The sequence below is a fragment of the Megalobrama amblycephala genome, linkage group LG1, assembly GCF_018812025.1.
Source record: "Megalobrama amblycephala isolate DHTTF-2021 linkage group LG1, ASM1881202v1, whole genome shotgun sequence".
Taxonomy (NCBI): domain Eukaryota; kingdom Metazoa; phylum Chordata; class Actinopteri; order Cypriniformes; family Xenocyprididae; genus Megalobrama; species Megalobrama amblycephala.
This window is the reverse complement of record NC_063044.1, coordinates 20,664,915-20,687,581: the sequence shown is the minus strand read 5'-3', so window position 1 is coordinate 20,687,581 and position 22,667 is coordinate 20,664,915. Positions and strand designations below refer to the sequence as shown.

Below are 22,667 nucleotides of genomic sequence, written 5' to 3'. Positions count from 1 at the left end.
GAGTAGATCGCAAATATAATGGAAAGTTTGTCTTTGCACACGGAAGGTGCAGAACCATTCGTTTTCGCGCATTTTTCCCACAACAGCTGGCAATGTTCTCAGACCTATATATTTCTTTGTACCCTTACCATTACGGCATCTATCCACCTTATTACTAATTGCAGCATCCTCATCCTCCCCATTTTATGAGATTTGTAAAATCTCCCGTGACTGAAAATGTTTTTTAAAAGAAAACCCACCACTTCAGGTCGACTTGGTACAGGAGCCATCCTATTTTCTTTTTTTCCGCAGTAAAGACAGATACGATCGGTTATCTAGACACAGAAGCCACTTGATGTGGACAAGTGTAAACGCGCCGTGTCCTGATTGGCAAATTATCCGATCTGCTTGATCGGATCATGGTGATCGCATATTAATGCCAAGTGTAAACGCAGCCAATGTCCCTACAACAACAGACTGCCGTGCATCCAATACATAATTTTTTCAAGAATGTTGTCTTCAATCTTCAAGAGTCTATGCCATGAACGTCACATACTTTTGAAAAATCCAGTGTTCAGTTCCTGATAAGCACTCGTTGTTACAAACATGACTGCTTTCTTCTTCCATGAGAGAGTTTGGCGTCACAGCGGCTTTGTTTCTTGGCAGACCGTTAACAGATGTGACACACTTCTCCTGGAAATCCTGGAGAATGCATCCAATCAGATGTTGACTCTAAAACTCCCAAAGTGTTTCCGATTATGTGCATCAGACATTCAGCCAATGGTCTGTGGGCATGACATCTGAGCCTGAGGCTTGTTTTTTAGTATTTATAACACAATATAATTAAGTAATTATCATACAAACAAGAGTTCTGTTTTGACTGTTTTGTTCTAGTTCATCAACTAAAATAGTTTCAAAGTAGAATAACTGCATCTACTAGCATCTAACTGCATCATTTGAATGTGAAAGTGATAGTAGTTTTCATACTTAATAGTATAACTTTTTTTGACATTTCTATATTCTAAATATATTTAAACTATTAATCGCATTACTTGTGCAAATGTAGCAGAGTAACTGTATTCATGCCATCTGAGCTACATTAAACGGTCTGTGTAAACTCATCCAAATTCCACTTCAGATGCAGCTTCTCTGCCACCTCTGCAGTGCAAAGATTTTGTTTATACTGATTTAATTTGATTTGTGTTAAAGCTGCTGTCTGTAACTTTTGAGTTCAAAATTTACAAATATTATATTATGAGAATCTTCAACATGAATCCATTTTTCAAACCGTGTTTTTGTCTTACCCTGAATCATTATGGTACACATATAATAAGCATTTATATTCAGACCATTTCAGACCGGACTGGTAGGACCCGCCGCAGAGTATCACAGTAACTGCGTGACTCGCCATAGACATACACGGAGAAAAGTAGCTCTGAATACAATGATTTCCGTATACAAGGATTTCCGTATACCCACTTAAAAAGCGCAAGGATACGTAACCATCTAATAAATCACAAAATATGGTTTGTTGCTTTTAAAATGAAACAAAGTCTCATATTTGTCAAAGTCTCAAGTTTCATATTTTGCCCATTTCACTTCAGAATTAAAAAAAAAAACATATACCGTTTTGGCGCTCTTTAATGTGTAACTTAGTGACAGATCGCAGTATATCACTGTCACTGTCATATATCAAATGTCACTGGCTGTTAAAGTCTTTTGTTGATTATAATAAACTGACATGTAGATAACACACACAAGCCGTCTTTCAGAATGCTCTTGTATAGCCTAGATCAGATGCATACTATATGCATTAGTGAGTGTGGCGGTGCTTATGGGGTGTCGCTCTGCGATGGGTAAGTATGAGGCTGGGAGGGAAAAATCACAGTATACTCACTACAAAAAACTAGACTACACCACTGACCATACCTCAGATCTGAGTGAGCATCAGACAGACACTGATTCACCACAAGAGCTTTTCAAAGCTCCTGTACTCCAGTGCAGCTGTGACCAATGAGTCTTCCAGCATTCTGATGAAGGATGAGTGGGAGGAGCCTAGAGTAATCAGGCCAGTGATCAGCTCCATTACTACATCTCTCTCTCTCGCTCTCTCTCTCTCTCTGAATGCGTTTTCAGGTTGAAGTCGATGAAAAAAGAAAAATTGAAACCAGGCATTAATTTTTCTTGTTTTTCGTGTACTTCTTTAATAGATACTTTTGCTAAATTATGCTTCTGCTAACTGATCGGTTCAAGGTCAGAATTAATGTATTTAGTATTATTAGAGTTAATTGGCATAAACAACAGAAAGCCGTTCATCATGTTAACATGTAGTGTTTGGCGCACACTTTACTCTTGTTTCTCTTATCCGCCTGTTCCAGACTGGCAATGTTTCAGAGAAGAGCAGATTCAGGCTGCAACAGAGGCCACATAGGACAAGAGTGCAAGGATTACTCTGAGACTTTCAGTGTAGGATGACCCTGAAGCACATATTCTCATTCCAACACACAACTATTTACTATTTTTTATTTTAGTATTTAGTAATTTTTTTTAATGGTGCATATTATGTGATAAAAATGATTTAATTGTGTATCTTTCTCTTTAATAGGAGGGACATCTATAAAGAAGATAGTTGTCCCTTTATCAATGAATGAGAGTGATTTCTGTGATTTGCTGACAAGGACATTTCCTGTCCTCAGAGCTCAGGATATTGAGCTCTGCAACATCGACTGGCACATTTTGTTGTTTATTCTTACTTGCAGCCAGCAATTCAGCAGGAACCCTCTGAAACGCAGAGTATAACAATTCTTTGACAAACTGGTTCCGTGTGTGTATCACACCAATGTACATATTTTACGACAGCAGATCAAAGTTATGAAGGCTATATTCAATATAAACTGGTAGTATTATTTTTCTTCAAAACTATCTAAAAACATTTAATGCCTGTAGGAATAAAATTAATGCTTTTTAATGCCATTTAAGGCCTTAATTTTCGGAAAATCCATTTAATGACTTTAAATACTTTTTAATGCCCTGCGGATACCCTGTGATAGTGTAATGGAGAGAGAGAGAGTTTAATGCGCACTCATTGTGCTCTGTAATGTTTAGCTTTTGTGGTGATTTGTTTGAGGTGAAAACGGACACAATAAATAAACGCAATCAGTAAAGTTTTGGTCATCATTCGGATGGGGTCCGCTACACTTATGAAAGTTACATGAGTTATTTAGTCAAGAATAGTGTACGATCTTTTGTTATTTGATTGGCATTAAAGTGCAGACAGCAGCGTTAGGATTAGCAACAGTCATTATACAGCTCAGTGCCTTAATAAACCAGTTAATTAATAAACCGTTGGTTCCTTATATCGGCCTTTCTCCTGCTACAGCCAATATGCCTATGGTTGTAAATTGAGCAAAAATCCGCATATAACTATCGGTGGCTGATACATCGGTGCATCCCTAATCATTTATAAACAACCAAAAATATGCTGCTTGAGAGAGCAGAGGTCATAGTTAGTGTTTTGTCTACATCTGAGTTAAAAACCCAGGGCTGGATTTCCCAATAACGTTGTCCCTCTCGCTCTAAAGGCATACCTTAACTGAAGATATACCGTTTCTAGGTGTGTTCCCCAAACTATACCTTATGAGGTTGCTTAAGGTACACCTTCTTAAGTGTGACGTTACCAGGTGCTGTCCATGGCGGTGGTGCTGAATTGTCTGAGTGACCAGCAGCTGCATCACATTATTGGTGTAAATCACTAATTTCTGTTATTGGATGAGCTACTCAATAAGATTGCAACATGCAAAACATTATTCAACAGCTACTATGGCAGAGAAAAAGCAGAGAAAGAGGAGAGCCCCCAGCTTTAATCCAACCGAAATGGCCAATCTATTAGATGAGGTGACACACCACAAAGATATACTTTTTTCTCATTTTTGGACAACATTACTAACAAAACAAAAAAAGATATATGGGAAAGCATAGCCGTGAAAATAGCAGCATCAAGTTTCAACCCACAGCGAGAGTTGGGAGTGGCACGATTTTGCCAGTGCAGCCAAAGTGCAAGGTGCTGCAGTCCAGAGAGATCCGGCAAGAACAGGTGGTGGGCCCAGCTCTGTGCCTGCATTCAGCCCCAATGAGGAAAAGGCCCTGGCAATACTCAGAGAAGCAGCTTCACAGGGTATCTCAGGGGGTATAGATCTGAGAGGTGTTGATACTACCATCCTTGTCCTCTTCCACCCCCACGCCCTCTTCCCCTGCCAGCAGCGGCAGGGCTTCTCAGGCACCGGCGTCACCACAGCTGTCTGCACCTTCATCAGCCTCCACTGAGGTTGCCCAGCACCAACAATCCAGCAGTGGCTCCAGAAAGTGTCCTTTTATCCGATGCGACTGCAGTCAAGAGCTGGTAAAGCTCGAAAAGGAGAAGCTGGAAGTGCTGAGGGGGATCGAGAAGAGTTTACAAGAGGCCAACAACCTCGCCCGGGCCACGCTGTTACATTAATATATTATTATATTATATTACATTATATTATATTATATTATTAATATTATATTATACCCAGGGTTTAAATTGGGCCCGGGCCATCTGGGGCTGAGCCCCGGCACATAGGCTTATATGGGCTTGACATTAATGTTTAATATTTTGATGGGGCAAGAGAAAGAGATTTTTACTTGTCCTGATTAAAACATCAATAACAAAAATAGCTAGGGAATCACCAAAACGCAAGCATGATTCTATTACATTTAGTATGTAATTGGTATGTAAGTGGCAATTGATAATGGATAATAATAATATATAATGTATAATTTGCTGACAGGTTGAGCTGTTGAGGCCCTCTTGGTCATGTGATGTTAGTAACTATCATATGTTATAAATATAAAAAACTCCACATTTTGAATTTTTACAGCAGCATGTTTTCTTTGTGCTGCACTCATTTGTTTCGATTTCTCCTCAAGAGGCTGCGATTTCGATTTGGATGTATTTTTAGTACCTTTATGGATCTTGAGAGAGCAAATGTCATTGCTCCCTATGTAGGCCTCACGGAGCCATCGGATTTTAACTAAAATATCTTAATTTGTGTTCTGAAGATTAACGAAGGTCTTACAGGTGTTGAACGCCATGAGGGTGAGTAATAAATGACAGAATTTTCATTTTTGGGTGAACTAACTCTTTAAGGTCTCTTGGGTCATGCATATTCTTATCTCCTCGGAGTCCAATGAATGGGTATCATTAATGATGGCAACCCACAAGAAGAATTCAGAGACTAAGAACTCCCATATGGACCATTCTTTGTAATTCTGCTTCAACCCTACCCTGCATGGCTGCTGGGATTTTGTGTGCAGGTATTACAACTGTTGGTCTCCAGTTTCATTGAATATGTTACTGGAAGTTTTCTAATCTTGTCCTTGAAAAGGTCTGGATATTCAGAATAAATTTGGCTTGCAAAGCTTGAAACTTAATCTTTTGTGATGAATTTCTTTATTGAACAAAACCAGTTTCATTTGTAAACATTCTGGTAGACCTATCAATGGTTGTACATTTCTTTGTACCATGTAGAATGAGAGGTTATATGCTCTTTCTGATGAGTGGCAGGTGAAAGTAGCAAAGCCTGCTGTGGTTATCTCCTCACCTCCATAGGCTATGAGCCTGGTGCTCTTCAATGAGCTTAATTCCTCTCCATTTTTTTATTTTTATGAACAAAGCTTAAGAAATGTTGCCATCAAATACTAATGGTTTGGGTCTTCGGAAGCCTTCTGCCATTTCTAACAAGGTAAGCGAAACTTTCTTGTTTCAAGTGTTTTCAATGAAACTTGACTTTCTTTAAAGGCCTTTCTCCTTTCCACAAACCATCTTCTGACACCATGATGAACGATGGACACATAATCAGTTATAAATTACATTAATACTTTACTGGAGAACTGTATGTAGTTTCAGACGATCAACTATCGTACACATAAGGATACCTGTGAGGTAAATGCGATTTAAGGTATAGCTAAGAACATATAATCAATGTCCTACAATTAGAAAAAAGAAAGAAAGATATATTCAAAGAAAGAAATATTCAAAGAAAGAGATAGATAGATAGATAGATAGATAGATAGATAGATAGATAGATAGATATGGACAGCAGATGTCGACCCGATGCACAAAGTTCCATCGCAAGGATGTAGCTCGGAGAGCGTTTGCTAATTGGGAAAATGTTGAGATGTCTGCCTCTGATCGCGAATGCTCTCCGGCCGATGTGTGGACGATGCAAAGCTGTAAATCCCGGCTGCTCTGCATGGGCTTTCTAGGACCTTTATAATTTATTTATGCCAAACCTGCCCAAGGCCATAATGTCTTTACATTAAACAAAATATGCACTGCTTTCATTGACGCTCTCTCTTTCTCTGAGATCGCGCTGCCCCCTTTGTTACAGAACACATCCAACTTTCATCCCTCAAAATGGCCATATTTGAGAAAACTCAAATAGTTATAGATGTAAGTCATTTAACATTTCTATCATAAAACAGTTGGCTGATATTAAATGATTAGCAACCTCATCTCACCTCGCTCTCTTCAACGCTAAACTGGTGGAATATGTGCTCTGCTTCAGTGAACGGTAAACCCACCTGCTTTGATTTGCCATCTCAGTCATTTTGACACCGATGAGCGCTGTTAGACCACTGAGGCAGACCAGCAAAAAAAACAAAAGTACCTTGTAAACCGTTTGTCACCCTAACATCAAACAGACACGTACGTAACTTATGTTGTATAGGCTATTATTTACCGTTTACGGTGCTGGCCAGATGACATTATTCAAAAAATGCCTTCGAACTAAGTGCCTAAGCCAAATATTGCGTTGGAGACAGATGACAAGGGGCAGCCGGTGAATTTGGACATGGCAATATGCCATATTTGTTTTGTTTTGTGCCGTATTTGTAAGGTGGCAGCAAGGGACTGTCTTTGAGTCTTTAAAACCGCTCATTCAACTACATGTTCAAAAACGCAGATTCATTTAAAGAGAGATGTAATGAAACAAGCTGTTGAAATCATTTTAACTTTGAAGTTAAACGGCCTGAAGGACAGACGCAAGTAATCACACACGCTCAGTCGATCTCTCTCACATTCACTGTCTGTTTAGACTTGCTTAGTACCAATCTACAGAGCCTCTGTACAAATCACCATGGTACACATTATGCTATCATTAACTTATTTAATATTTAGTACATATGAATGAAGTGTAAAATGAGAAGGACATAACCTTTCAAAAAATAAAAAACATGCAAATATTGCAGTTGCTGCAGTTTTTGCAGTCCTCTGTGGCTGGCTTGTCAATAGCGCGGTATTACGATATTGCAGTTATCGCGACAGCCGTAATCTTTTGAGTTTAATAGGAATTATGGAAAAACTTCTATAATTCCTGGGGGATGGGTTGGCGGAGCGGTTAACCACCAAACCGTGTAATTTGTTGCTTCTTCACCGCAGTAAGAAAAAAATCCCATACTGTCACACCCCAACTCTCCCGTAATCTAAGTTTAAAAAAGAATCACTAGTATTCGCTGGGTCACATGACCACAAATGATAAGATTCCTTCCTCTCAGTGACCATTGCATGTACCCTTCACTAATAGGCCCTTAGTAAAGGAATTCAGTTGTTCACTTTCATTTGATACACTAATGGCGTCCTTTTCTCAAAGTGCCCTTCAAGGGCTCAAAAATGCTGTTTGGAATTTGCCCTTCAATATGCGCCTAATAGCGAACATTTATCTAGGTTAATGTTAGAGTGAGCGGCTATGCCAGACAGATAATCCTCTTCATGTTAAATCAAATCATGCATTTTCTACCTAAGCTCTATCCCAGTTTGAAAAAGGTGGCTGAGGCGAGGCGACAGAAACATAACCAGTGTAATGAGACAGGACAGCCACAACTAAGGAGGATGCAGAGATGTTGCTGGATGTTTATATTAACATTTCTGACTGTTTAAATTATCAGCCCTTGGGGTTGGTCCCTCAAAATGTGAGGTCCCAGGTGATTGACTGCCCTATTGCGACATATCTGCACGTAGGTAATTCTTTAGGTTTTAAGCTTTGGATATTGATGAATATCAGTGCAGCATCAATACTTGCATTACATTTTGCATGGCACCTAATATTTCTGCAGCAGTTTCTGCTATAAAGAAGGCATTGTAGGTACTATATCTTGTATGTTTGCCTTTACTCACCCAAACTTGCCAACAAGGCTACTTTACATAAATGCAAGCGCATTAGCAGTTAGTTGTGAATCACAGGTGTTTGATTTGGGAGATGAGGAAGATATTTGTACTTTAATTCAAGCATGGTTTTCAGGTACTCTTTACACCTCTGCTCTTTCCAGAGTGACAACGTCTAAAACAGCTCTCTTTCGAGTGAATCCTCATATGCTCCTTAAGGATAGCCATTAATCTGAAACACTTTCCACACTGATCACACATGAATGCCTTCTCTCCAGTGTGAATTTTCATGTGAAAATATAGTGACAATTTATGTACGAAACTCTTTCCACACTGATCACATGTAAAAGGCTTCTCTCCAGTGTGAATATTCATGTGTTCCCTAAGGATTTGTTGACGTGAAAAGCCATTCCCGCACAGAGTGCAGGTGTAAGGCTTTTCTCCAGTGTGAGTTCTCATGTGGCGCTTAAGGCCTCCTTTATGACTGAAACTCTTTCCACACTCTTGACAGGTGTAAGGCTTTTCTCCAGTGTGAACTCTCATGTGGCTGTCAAGGCTTCCTTTTCCAATGAAACTCTTTCCACACTGTTGGCAGGCGAATGGGCTCTCTCCAGTATGAATTCTCATGTGGACTATAAGGTTTCCTTTATGACTGAAACTCTTTCCACACTGTTGACAGGTGTAAGGCTTTTCTCCAGTGTGAATTCTCATGTGGATTTCAAGTTTTCCTTTTAGACTGAAACTCTTTCCACACTCTTGACAGGTATGACACTTTTCTCCAGTGTGAATTCTCATGTGGGCTGTGAGGTTTCCTTTCTCACTGAAACTCTTTCCACACTGTTGGCAGGTGTAAGGCTTTTCTCCAGTGTGAATTCTCATGTGGGCTATAAGGCTTCCTTTTCCAGTGAAACTCTTTCCACACTGTTGGCAGGTGAATGGGTTCTCTACAGTGTGAATTCTCATGTGGACTTTAAGGCTTCCTTTTTGAATGTAACTCTTTCCACACAGTTGGCAGGCTTAAGGCTTTTCTCCAGTGTGAATTCTCATGTGGGCTATAAGGCTTCCTTTTCCAGTGAAACTCTTTCCACACTGTTGGCAGGTGAATGGGTTCTCTACAGTGTGAATTCTCATGTGGACTTTAAGGCTTCCTTTTTGAATGTAACTCTTTCCACACAGTTGGCAGGTGTAAGGCTTTTCTCCAGTGTGAATTCGCATGTGGACATTAAGGTTTCCTTTTCGAATGAAACTCTTTCCACATTGCCGGCAAGAAAAAGGTTTCTCTCCAGTGTGAATTCTCAAGTGGACTTGAAGGTTTCTATGTTGATCAAAACTCTTTCCACACTGTTGGCAGGTGAAATAACTTTTAGTTCCTGTCTTTTGAACTCTTTTTCGTGAGGAAGTCTTTTTAGCCAGCGTCGACCTTTCCCCAGTCATGAAATCATGTTTATCATAATGTTCTTTCTCTTCTTCCCTTTCATTAAGTTCATGACTCGCCTCTTTCAGTGTCATTAGGTCTAGGACGAAAACAGACAAAACAACTTAGACATTTAAAGCATCAAAACCAACAACATGTATGATCTATACCAGGGGTGTCCAAACCTGTTCCTGAAGAGCTACCATCCTGCAGATTTCAGGTCCAATTCCAATCAAACACACCTGAACCAGATAATCAGGGTGTTCAGGGTTCCTTGATAATTACAGCAGGTGTGTTGGAGCATGGTTGGTACTGAAGTCTGCAAGACGGTAACTCTCCAGGAGCAGGGTTGGACACCCCTGATCTATACCCTACCCTATGGATCAGGGATGGGCAGCTTTGGTCCTGGAGGACCTGCATGGTTCAGTTTTATCTCTATTTAAATACATGTGCCTGTAATTTTCAAGCAGTCCTCAAGAATAAGGGTTAAATTTTGCAGGTGTATTTGATAGGGATGTCCAGATCCGATCATGTGGTTTCAGACTCGATCGGAATCGGACATTACCTCCCGATCAGGACTCGGATATATATGTATATATATTCTCATTATTTTTAACACATCTATAGTGATGCGGTGGCACAGAGTTAGCCCTGTTTCACACTGCAAGCGTAAGCGGCGCGTGAGTAGCGCATATTTTTTTCAGTGTGCATGTCAACCAACGGATGCATTCACACAGGCAGCAGGAGCAGCTCGTAAAGCGTCAGGCAGGAGCGTCGCGTAAGCAGCAGTGCCGCGATCGTCTCGGCACCGAGTCTATCCCTGTGTCTCAATCAGCTCCCTAGCTCTTTAGGTCGTGAATCAGTATATAATGAAAGTGAATGTGGCTGATACCCTGATCAGTGCCCTGACTACTGAACTAGGGAGCTGATTGAGACACACGCTGCGCTGCTGACGCGTAATTAAAGTGAAAGCACACTTTTGATGGACAAAATAAATATAATTTCACACAAAAAGTGTTCAAAATGCACACAATACGCATGTCTAATGTGTTTTAACAAGAATTTGAGTATGACAGAAAAGAAAATTAAGAATCAAAAATAATAATAGAAGATTACCCATTTAAACTTGTTTTTTATTATTCAGTTTGGGTTAAAGTATGGTGTATTATAAAAAACTAAAGTAAACTAGCCAGAAAATATGATATATATAAACATTATTTTAGTTATTACACAGACTGCAGCATACCCAAATCAAACCAAATATATTTGTTTTTATATTAGCCTTTTTTATATTTACTGTTGCACTAAAGTGAAGTGAAGTGAACAATTTATGTTATTTATTACTTGATTGTTCAAGCTACCTCACAGAAGTGCTCTGTTTGTAATTAAATAAAAAATAAGGAACGTCCTGGATCTGTTTTTTTCGCTCTTCTTTATTCTTTTTTTGATGTATTATAGAAGTATCGGATCGGGACTCGGTATTGGCAGATACTCAAAATCAAATGACTCGGACTCAAAGGCAAAAAAACCTGATCGGGACATCCCTAGTATTTGATCAAGGATGGAGCTAAACTCGTCAGAATAGTGTCCCTACAGAACCAGAGTTGACCATCCCGTCTATAGATCTTATACTCAATACACCAGTGGTTTTCAAACCTGGTCCACAGGGACCCACCACTGCACATTTTGTATGTCTCCTGTATTTTTTACATCTGGTGAAGATCATCAGCTTGTTAGAGAAGACCTGACATTCATAGAGATATTTGCAGACTACTATTCCTGTTCACCAATAAGGCGAGAACCAGAACTGTTATAAACCTAAATATACTTGAATTAATTAAGTTAAATGAAAAGTCAACTATGCTATTAGTAATAGAAGATATTTGTCATTGTAATGATGTCAGACATAGCACACACAAAAGTAGTAGCTGTTCCGTACTGCGGCACGGTTAGCGATCTCACTACAGCCGTACCGAGCCTAATCTCTTCAAGCGGGCCAGGGCATGGTACGGAGCAATCACACTAGCCAAACAAACTAAACTTTGGGGGTCAAAAGTGCTCACAAGTGTGAGTACACCCTTAATTTTGGTTTAAGACACATTTTGAGAATAATTTATGACACAAAACTTTCCCACCATTGACAGAATTTTCCTGGTATACGGTGGGGTGCTTTTACTTATCTGAATCAGTACAAAACCTCCAGATCAAAACACAGAAGAAGCAGCAGCAGGAAGAAGAGATAAAAGCTTTGATCAAGTACATGCAAACTAACGCAATCATCTGTGTTATTTTTCTTGACATATTGCATGTTCAGCTATTCATACAACAAAATCTTCTGGGGTCATTAAAGTTTTGTAATAATAATCAAAAATGCTGGTGATGGCTGGCAACTTAAAAAAAAAAAAAAAAACAATTAAATGAGATGTGCTTTCCTCAACACAAAACTTACATTTTACAGTTATACAGTTACTTGTAAATGTCCAATACTAGCAGAATCTGTCTAGTACTTTACATGTAACTCTCTAAGATCTTGATTGCTTGAAATCTGCTATGGAGCCGACCTGTAGTCAGTTGTCAGTTTTTTATAAAATAAACTATAAAAGGACTTTTTTAAATGCTTGAATATGTGCTACACTTATTGCTGCCAGCTGGTGGCATCATGACCATAAACAATAATTAATCAGCTCCCATGATTACACATACAACCTCAGCATGATCTAAATCAGGGGTTTTCAGTAGGGATGCAACAATACCGGTATCAGTATTGGGCCGATACCAAGCTCATATACTTGTACACGTACTCGTAAAATTACCCCCGATACCAAAGAGCGCTAGAGAGCAGCACATGGAGTAGGACGTGTTTTCAATTAGCTCCGTCACACTTGTTGAAATGAATCATTTAAAACTTCGTTGCTCTTGCTAAATTTGATCACTCAACATAATTAATATGCTAATGATGAATAAATCTAAAAAGACTGTCAAAAAGGCTCGTCCTCATCAGCCGACACAGTGGAAGGCACTCTAGCAAGTTTATCACAAGAGAATGTGTCTCTGAAGTCCAAGGTAACGGGTTTAGAGGCCAGATCTCATTGACAAATTATCAAGATAGCTGGTCTTTGTGAGAACATCGAGAAGGGCAACCCCACACAATTGGTCTCTGGCCTATTGCCTTCACTATCGGGAGAAGATAATTTTCCGCGTGACAAAGGTTGACAGAGCTCACCACATTGGCCGCATCGTGAACAACAGACCGCGAGTTATGATTGCCAGGATACATCATGATACTATTAAGACTAAGATACTGCAGCTCGCCCGTAACCAAAGCCCGCTCTCTGTTTTGATGGGAGTCATATCAGTATATTTCCGGACTTTCCAGCAGAGGTGTCTTCCCAACGCAAACTGCTTGACGGTCCACGGGAGAAACTAAGGGCTAAAGGAATAAAATATGGCCTGTTGTACCCTGTACATCATGGTAGGACTTAATTCCTAGCTGCTGACGGCCTGCATAATCCATACATATTATATATATATATATACATATTATATATGTGACTTATATTTAATAATATCGCCTATTTTACAATTAATTTAGATGTTTTCGAGAGATGCGAGCTCCAGGGCGTCAGCAGCCATTCAGGGGTCGTGTAAGCGCGGAGAACAGCTTCATCTCGGGCAGCGCTTTGGGGATTTACCGCTGGCTCTTATAGTGGTTAAACATGAGACATAATTCAATTTGAGTACATAAAACGGGCAATCTTTGGTCTTATTAATCTATTATTTGTTCCACAGCAAGTCGAATTGTGCTATTGTGCTTATAAACCCAACCGCCAGATGTCAGCGTTATCTCAGAACGTAAACTGACGCATAGCCGGAGAAGTGCTAGGTGCATCAATAGCGTTAAGCCCCGGGTATACTTCGGCCGTCCGCGTTCGTGCACCGTCCGCATGACGTATTTTTCGGGCTCGCGGCCGTGTGGACGGTGCGCGTGCAACAGCGCAAGCAGGAAAGAAGAGTCCACTAGGTGACAGTACACACAGTACTGAGCACAATGTGCAGTCGAAGAAGAATGAGTAAAGAGCGATTCAAAAACAAGACGAGTAAACTCAGAGGCATGCCTTCTCCATCGTTTTTGATTCCTGTTCTCTTGGTTTATCTTCTGAACTATGTTGCAATGGTGGATGCACTATTTTTTCTTCTCCGATCCTGCCCAACGAATGTCCCATTGATGAAACAAGTCTGGTAAAGAGTATAGAAAAAAATTGTATTGCGCATGTGTCGAACTCGGTCATCTGCACGCATCCGCATCCATTTAGTATACTTTGAAGGATGTGCGGACACGAGTGGAGTCAGCTGTTTGCAAAATAGACCATGTTATATAATCCAAAACTCGGGAAACTCACTGAATCTGCCAATGCCATCCGCACTCCTGAGAGGTGTTTGATAGAATGTGATAAGTACTGCACGTTTTTCTCTCAATAACAAAATAAACAGACAACAAAAAATGACAGCGCTGGCAGCATAAAGAAAGCATCTGATCATAGCGATGTGGATATGTTCTCAACAGCTCTGTTGTACTGAATCATGATTTGGATCGTGTGTCAAATTGCCAGTGGCTGAAATCACGTGACTTTGGCGCTACGAACAGCAGATTCGATACACTGATTCATTATGCTCCGATGCTTCATGAAGCAGTGGTTTGAAATCGTCCATCACTAAATAAGTCATTATTTTGTTTTTTTGGCGCTCCAAAAATATTCTCGTGGCTTTATAATATTAATATTGAACCACTGTACTCACATGGACCGATTTAAATATGATTGTAGTACCTTTATGGATCTTGAGAGAGGAAGTGTCATTGCTCCCTATGCAGGCCTCACTGAGCCATCGGATTTCAACTAAAATATCTTCATTTGTGTTCTGAAGATTAACGAAGGTCTTGCGGGTGTGGGACGGCATGAGGGTGAGTAATTAATGACACAATTTTCATTTTTGGGTGAAATAACCCTTTAATCTCACTTTTTTTAAATCTGATATTCTTGATTTTACAAGCCACCAGTCCATTTTGTTTTTAGATGTTTTTGCTCAAATTCAGTTGCGCCACACCTGCTGTAACCATAGCCATTGATTAGCTGGGAGAATAGTCAAATTGCACCCTCTAGTGGATGACTAATGATTTGATAGTAAAATCAGGTGCTCGCGCCCCCTAGGGGCCCCACAGGTTGAAAACACCTGATCTAAATTTCAAATAAATCCGGTGCCATGGCAACAGCAATCGATATATCAAAAATCTGTTTGTAATTTTATATCAACAAAGTCTTGGGCTACGTTCACACTGTCAGTCCAAATCTGATTTTTGTGCATATCTGATTGAAATCAGATTTAGCAAGTGTGAACTGCAAAAAAATAAAAATAAAATAATAATAATAATAATTATACATGAAATGCAATTTATACAAACCCATTTCAAGCTACATTCATGTGTGGTTTGAAATCCTATTCAAGTGATGTAGTTACACACTATAGTAATGAGTTAATAATGCTTAATTATGAAATTAAACCAAACCTCAACCCTAGCTCTATAGTAAATATATGTAGTTAAAATTATCAGGAAAAATTCTGAAGTGAACTAATCCTTTAAAATTACTCAGTGATTACAATGTAATCGTCATCTTAAAATTAAGTAACCAATTAAACTGCCGTTTGTGTTTGACCAGTAGGTGGCTTTGTCACCTAATTGATGTGGTCAGTGTGGCATAACAGTGACACAGAGTTTGGTGTCAATATGCAAAACCATTGCAGAGTCACGGCTTTAGATCATTTTTGGTCATTTTGCAGTGACGTTTTTTGTTTCTCAAGGTACAATGGTACTGTAGAAAAAGCAAATTTCATGTTTTGTTCAAATATAGCACCACCAATTTTTTATGTGTCCTCACAGTGAGCCCATACATACAGTGTGTCAAGCTTGGTAAAAATATCTCGTTGCATTTAGGAGTTACACATAAATTTATATTTATGAGCACATAACAATGACCCATGTCCGACTTTGTATTTATTTGGCACTTACAATCAAAATTGTGACTTTTGGCTTGCAATATTAATGGGTTATTAATGAAAATTCTGTCATCTACTCACCATTATGTTTTTCCAAACTTGTACAAGTTCTTCTGTTGAACACAAATTTTGGAGAATATTGGTAATCAGACAGCTTACAATTTCCACTGACCTCAATAGTACTTTTCTTCTACTGAGGAAGTCAATGTTTGGTCAAGATTCTTCAAAATATCTTCTTTTGTGTTCAGCGGAAGTAAGAAACTCATACGGGTTTGGGACGACAACAGAATTTTCATTTGTGGGTCAACTATCCCTTTAATGTTTATTCACACATCCAGTGCTGCTAATTTAATTTGTTAGTTTAACTGAACTTATTTCAGTTTGTATCAGAACTTTCACAGAATATTAACTCCCTGAGGTCTGAAAACGCGCTGGCGCGTTTTGCAGGGGTTTTTTTTCACATTGCAGCAAAACAGACTTAAAATACTCCGTCATTTCTTGTCATAGAGACATAAGTAATATATCAATAGAAACTATAGAATATCTTATTTTATTTGTGTACACTCAGAGTAAAAACACAATGTTGTGCTTTTTGTAAAATAAAGAAAACTAACATGATGCGTGATCTCTCCTCTCCCTCTGAACGAAGTCCAATCTGATAGTTCTCAGAAAATGAACTAACTTATGAATACTAATGACAAAAAAATGACACTTATGTCTAAAGAAACGTTGAAATGTCAGGTTTTAAATAGTGCAAGTCAAATTGAAAACAAACCTTCTGTGTTTATGTAATCTGTATGAAAAGAGAGCCATGTCAGAAGTCTGTGATTCAGCTCATTTCCCGCTAATGCGGCCACGCCCATGGAGCCAGTGCTATTCAGAGGCAAATTCTGAGTCAATACATGCATCGTCTCAATCGTGTATTTATTGTCTTGAAAAGTGTTTATTTGGATGTTAAAGCAATGGTTAGCGATCTCTAGAAGACATGCCGTTAGTTCCTAGTTCCTTTTCTTCTTTATATTATGAATTTGTGGACTAAAGGTGTAAAGAGCGCCCTCCGGCTGCAAGTATGAATTAAAAAATACAGTATCCAGCACTCATAGTGATGACAATAAATATTATTTCTCAGTATAGAAAATTGACATAAATATATAAGAATCCATCAATAATTCTCCAAATGTGCATGCTTTTAAGCTAAAAGCCTATATGAAATGCCATAGAGGTAACATAATTGTTCAGACACTTTGCATCACAGAAATACATTATATTTTAAAGAATATAATAGAATACCATTATTTTATTTTATTGTAATAATATTTCACAGTATTGCTGTTTATGATGAGCTGAGACATTATTACAGAGGGGGTTTTTTTTCACAGCCTACCTGACTGATAGGCCTCATTAATATGCAAGTCATTTCAGATCATTATTATGTGATTCCTTTGTCTTCTCAGGTGTAAATGACCCATTATTCATGCAGGTTCACGCCTCCATGCATACTGTGTTTCTTGACAAAAAGTGTCTTACAAAAACTAAATCAATATATTGTTTTATATGAAGGAGTAGGCAGCATAATTTTTACATAATTCTCAAGCAAAAACTCTAGTCTACAACCTCCAATACCCAAAAGTCTAGTGAACATAGATTTAATATACTTTTTTGGCCTTATTTTAGTGACTTAAGTTTTTTTTTTTTTCAATAACCACGCATAAACATTATTCCTTCACATACATGTTCCTCACATATTATTGTAGCCTAGTTTGTGCTGAATACAGTGTAATGACACTTTTGTCATTTATATATTTATGAACAACTGAAAAAAGCACAAATGTCAGGGCATGTCAAAACTTCTCCAAGCCCCAAATCAGCCTCAACAAAACCTTTTTTAACAAAAACATGTAAACGACAGCCATGATAATTTTGTCTCAACATGTAATTTTCACACCATTTCATCTGTCAGCGCTTATTGAATGTCAAACTACACCAAACCACAAATGACAAGGTGAATATTTCCACTGGTTTCAAATATTATCAGTTCACTCTGTTATACTTCAAAATGTTTCACACACTTGCCCTGCTGACTTTCCTCCATATGACACTCACACATTAAATTATTATTTATAAAATATTTTTTTTGCTTGATTTAATGTTCAATTACTGCTGTTTATGTTCAGGTATGTTAAAATGTAAGTACAGCACTTTTGAGCATTAAGATGCTCAAAGATTTTTTTCCCATTGTTCTCTATTCAGATGTAGATGTTGGGTTTAATGTTGCACAAAATATTCTCTATTTCTGTAGAGCTGGACATTTTAGGATCAATAAAACGATGAGAATAAAACCAACCTGTTTGTTCCTCAATATCTTCAATCTTCATGTCTTCAGTCTCATCTTTAATAATTATCTTCATGTCTTCAGTCTCCTCTTTAATAAACTCCATCTGTAAGAAAAGAATAACAAGAGTTAATAGTCTTCACCTGTTAAAAAACACTCTAACTACAACTAACGCTGTAAATTAAATACTTGATTACATGATTAGTTAGTTTGTTAGTGTTTGTTGTTCTTGTTCATGTTTGAGCAGCATGAGTCGTGATTCACTGAATCATTTCTCTAAATATTTGATTCAATTGACTCGGAGTTGAAAAGTTCATCATAACTCTCCAGAGACTGAACTCGTGTTCATGATAAACTGATTTATGATTTATAGAGAGAGAAATGAGACGCAGGTTTACTGTTTCTCGTCAGTGGATATGAGCTTTACTCACACAAATATCCTTCATTACAGTTAGATAAACAATTACAATGTTACATTAAATAGTAAATAAACTCATTTCACATCACTTGTTTAAAACAAAACACACTATCTATAAATCACTGAACTGTTTCTATCGATTAAAACAGCTTAAATTCTTAAAACAAACCTTTCTTCAGCAGAATCACAGCAGATGCAGGATTGCGGCGCAGTCTTATGACGTCATGTCGTCACTCCAAAATAAAAGTCCTGTTCAGACACTGCATTGTCTACAATCACAGAAGTGCACTGAAATCTAACCATATTTATCAGATAATCTTTGTATTAAAAAAAAAAAAACTGTGATAAAAATGATACAAAGAAACGTTAAAAAGGTTGTATGAGTTCATTCATGTGTCAGTGCAAACTGAAACACAATTTATCTTTCAAGAATCGGTAATCAAGTAAAATAGCAAAATTTCAAGTATAAATGTAGTTTATTCAATACCAGAAATATTGCTAAAAGGTTCAGTCAAGTTAAAAATGAAATGTTTCACATATTTGTAATTAAATCAATAAGTAAAGTCTTCAATGTCAGGGGTCATTAGTGTGAGTTGCTGCCTATTTAGCAAATTAAATTGTGATGTGGACGCTTTTAAAATTGACTTTCTGGTTCTCTGATGTAGAGTCTAGACTAGAGCGATCAAACACACAGTTGTAAACGTCAAACTTCACAGCATGCAGACTACTGAAGGTCTGCCCCATTTGCCACACACACACAATGGCATATTGATAAATGTATAAATGAATGAATTTTATATTTTAATAAAGAAACAAGTTTGATTGTTCATTTGAATTTATTTCACTCACACTCACTCACTCATTTATAATTTTATAAATGGTAAAATAACCTAAATCATTGTTCAATCTTAATTGTGAAATGTAATCCCATGCGATCTGGTATCAATACTGCGTCGGTTATTGCAACCGTAAGCTGCACAAAATACGGGCATAATTGCTCGCTCTCCGTTGACTCCGACTGACTCTGGTGCTAGTGTTGAGTGGAGAGACCCAACCAATATGGCGGCGCTCCATGCTCCAGCACGTCATGAGGCGTCTACATATATATGTCTATGGGTGACTCCGTGCCGGATCTGTTTTCAAACCTGTGGAACGCAAACGGGGCCAAATGTCTTTAAACGAAACACGTGACTTTTGACCGTGTCAACACACACTGTTTGTTCGCGTTAACGCGGCAATTTTTTACGTGTTTCTTTTGTGTGTGTAGTCTGTAGACATGCACATTCTGGTCGTGTTAAGGCGTCAGTTGTCATCGCGTTACTTTAGTACATGTAAAGACGCACAGTAGTTTTACCATGTTAAGACGACAAATTTGAACGTGTTTCTTAACGTGCACATTCTGTACATGTCGAAGTGTAATATATATATATATATATATATATATATATATATATATATATATATATATATATATATATATATATATATATGTAAGCAGACTTACCTTTAGATGTAGCCTAGGCTACATAGGCTACATATTAATATAAAATATTAATTAATTGCTTAACTGACTACTGTGCTAGCGTAAAGTAGCCTTATGTTACAATGTATATTAAGTAGGGTAAATTCTCAATATTAGACAATTATTATAATTTTTCTATGGGTTATTGCTTGTTTTTTAAAGTTAGGCTAAATATAATTTCTAAGTGTATGAAGGCTAATTTACGCAGCACATATTTATAACTGAACACACACACACAGTGAACAAAGTGAACTTTATTCACTTTCACATAGCCTAATAATGTTTTTGTAATTTAGTTGGTTGTATAGTTTGTTTATACTGTTCTGTCTCTGTTTTGTTTCCAGGAACATCATATTGGCTGCTGCAGGCTGATTAGTTCTATAATAAAATGACTTCATTATATTTAAAATATGTTTTTATATTCATTTTATTTGTATTATTAATATTTTATTTACCCATAAACATGTCTTTAGGAATCCATAAGTTATAGAGACAAGAATAACTTTGTGAAACCTTTGGGGGCAGTTTCCCAGACAGGGTTTAAATTAAGACAGGTGTAGGCCTTAATCTGCTTAATCGTGTTTTTTAAAATAAAATGGCTTTCTGAAATTACAGATTACTAACAAACAGAAACTGAAACTGATGTGTGAAATTTTTGCATTAAAATAATTGTCTTTTGGGTTTTTTTTATGGCAGTCTTTTTTGCTGCCATTTATGCTTCTCGGTCCCATGCAATTTTAAGATTTTCTTCATTCCATATAGGCGACTTCTGTCACAGTTTGTTTTACAGTTTTTTCAAATTGCTTAGACACTAAAAGTGTGACTTGAGGCTCACTCACTGAAACCATTCACTCATGTACAGAGTCTTAAGACCAAGTCTGCAAAACTACAAGCACATTATATGCTTTACACACAGTTTGCAATTGAAAAACAACCTTTTTGGAAAACTCTAAACACAGTTCTCTACATTAGATATGTCATTCAAAACTAACAAAAAACGTTTTTTTTTTGTCGGGGGTGGTGCATTGCCATTTACTGATGACCTATACAGCCAATGATCATGTGTGAAAACACTTATACATAAATTGATCACTTAGAAATCAAAACTCAGGTTTGAGAAAGAAAGAATATGCATACAAGCTACAATATATATTGTTTCATAGTAGCTTCAGTAACAAATTCAAAACAAATTCTGCTGCAAAGCGGCTCTAACAAGCCAATATAGTGTCAATATTCAGCTCAAGTGACTTCAGTGTTGATTCAGTTCAGTTGATTTTAGTTCAACTGTAAAATTCCTCAGTTGTGCATATTTGTGTGTAGTTATACTCAAAAACAACATTTTTTGGAAGAGTTAAAATAGTTTTGCACAAAGTGTTGCTTTTACAAAAGATGTCTGATGTTTTGCATGTTGTGTGTTTTGTGTGTAGAGTTACAAGAAATGGAGCCATATTTTCAGAAATTCTGTGTAAGCAATTAGATAAAACTGTAAATGAATCCTGTTTATTTTAGTTCAGGACTCATAGTCCAGGTGTTAGTAATCTGTGCTTAATCTTTGTTCCAGACAGCATTTTTTTTAACCCACGGTTAACTATTCATTAAGGCCTACTCTTGGCATAATTTAAACCATGTCCAGGAAACCACCTCTTGAAAATCTGCATTGATAATTCATAAAATGTGGTGTGAGCTCAATTTAAATTACAATTACAGACAAACACACATTTATGATTAATAGCCATTTAGAAATCATTCACAGTGCAGGGTGGTAAAATAAAGTGAACCACTGCATTTATGAACTGTTGATCCTCAGAAAATCCTCTATCACAATTTTTTTAATAGCTGCCTTTAAGGGTTTCTACCAATTTTGGACCATCACTTCTCACAACTTTGTTTCATTTGATCAGTCTTTCTGTGTTGTCTCGATTGCATCCATCTTTTTGTTTTGCCATAGCATCTCAGTTGGCTTGAGGTATAGGAAAAAATAATTTTGGTATGTAAATTATGTTTTACTTGATTTATTTGTGTGCTTTGGTTCATTGTCTTGTTGCATCACATAACCTCTCTAAAGGTTGAAGACATGAACTGCTGTCCTGAAATTCCCCTGTAAATTGTTCAAGAAAATGCATGACTTCAAATCAGCATTAAACCATGTTTCACAGTTAGGAAGAGCTTTCGATATTGGTTTTGGTATTGCAGTGCCCCTTTTCAATAACAAAAATGCTTAGCAATAATTTAGTCTTTTTTGTCATGAAATTTCACTAGGCCTATTTTAATATTTAACCTTTAAACATTTCCTGTTTTCCCTCCAAAACTCCTGAATTATATTTAAAAACAGGCCCGGCTCCACAGGGGGGCCAGGATGGGCCTGGCCCACCCAATCAGAGGCTTGGCCCACCCTGGCCCCACACCACATAACAGCCAATCACAAAATTAGTGTGATATTCAATTCAGCTCCAGACCAAGCGGCAACCTCCCCCTTAGTAGTGCTGCTAAAATATATATTTTTTCGAAACATGTCTCTAAAATATGTTAAACCGTTCAATACCGCTTCTCTACAGTATCCATATGACAGCGAGTTCACACACATCGCAGCCTCCTGTCACTCACTCAGCGCAGCGGCAGACCTCGAGACTCTCGTTCGGTCCGGTTGAAGCGTTTTTGTTATGATAACAACTGATACGACAACTTTAACATTCATTCATTCAGTGTTTCCCATTAATGACCCTGTGCGCCGCCACCGTTTCATAATGAACGGAAAATTTAAAACAT

The 22,667-nt window shown here is 37.8% G+C and overlaps 1 protein-coding gene and 1 pseudogene across 3 annotated transcripts in view; both read right to left on the bottom strand.

Moving 5' to 3' along the window:
* The window catches only part of LOC125243939 (gastrula zinc finger protein XlCGF57.1-like), an 848,513-nt gene that overhangs the window by 247,321 nt on the left and 578,525 nt on the right, over positions 1–22,667 (bottom strand). The gene's annotated exons all lie outside the window — the stretch shown is intronic.
* LOC125244434 lies at positions 6,955–18,089 on the bottom strand (annotated as a pseudogene).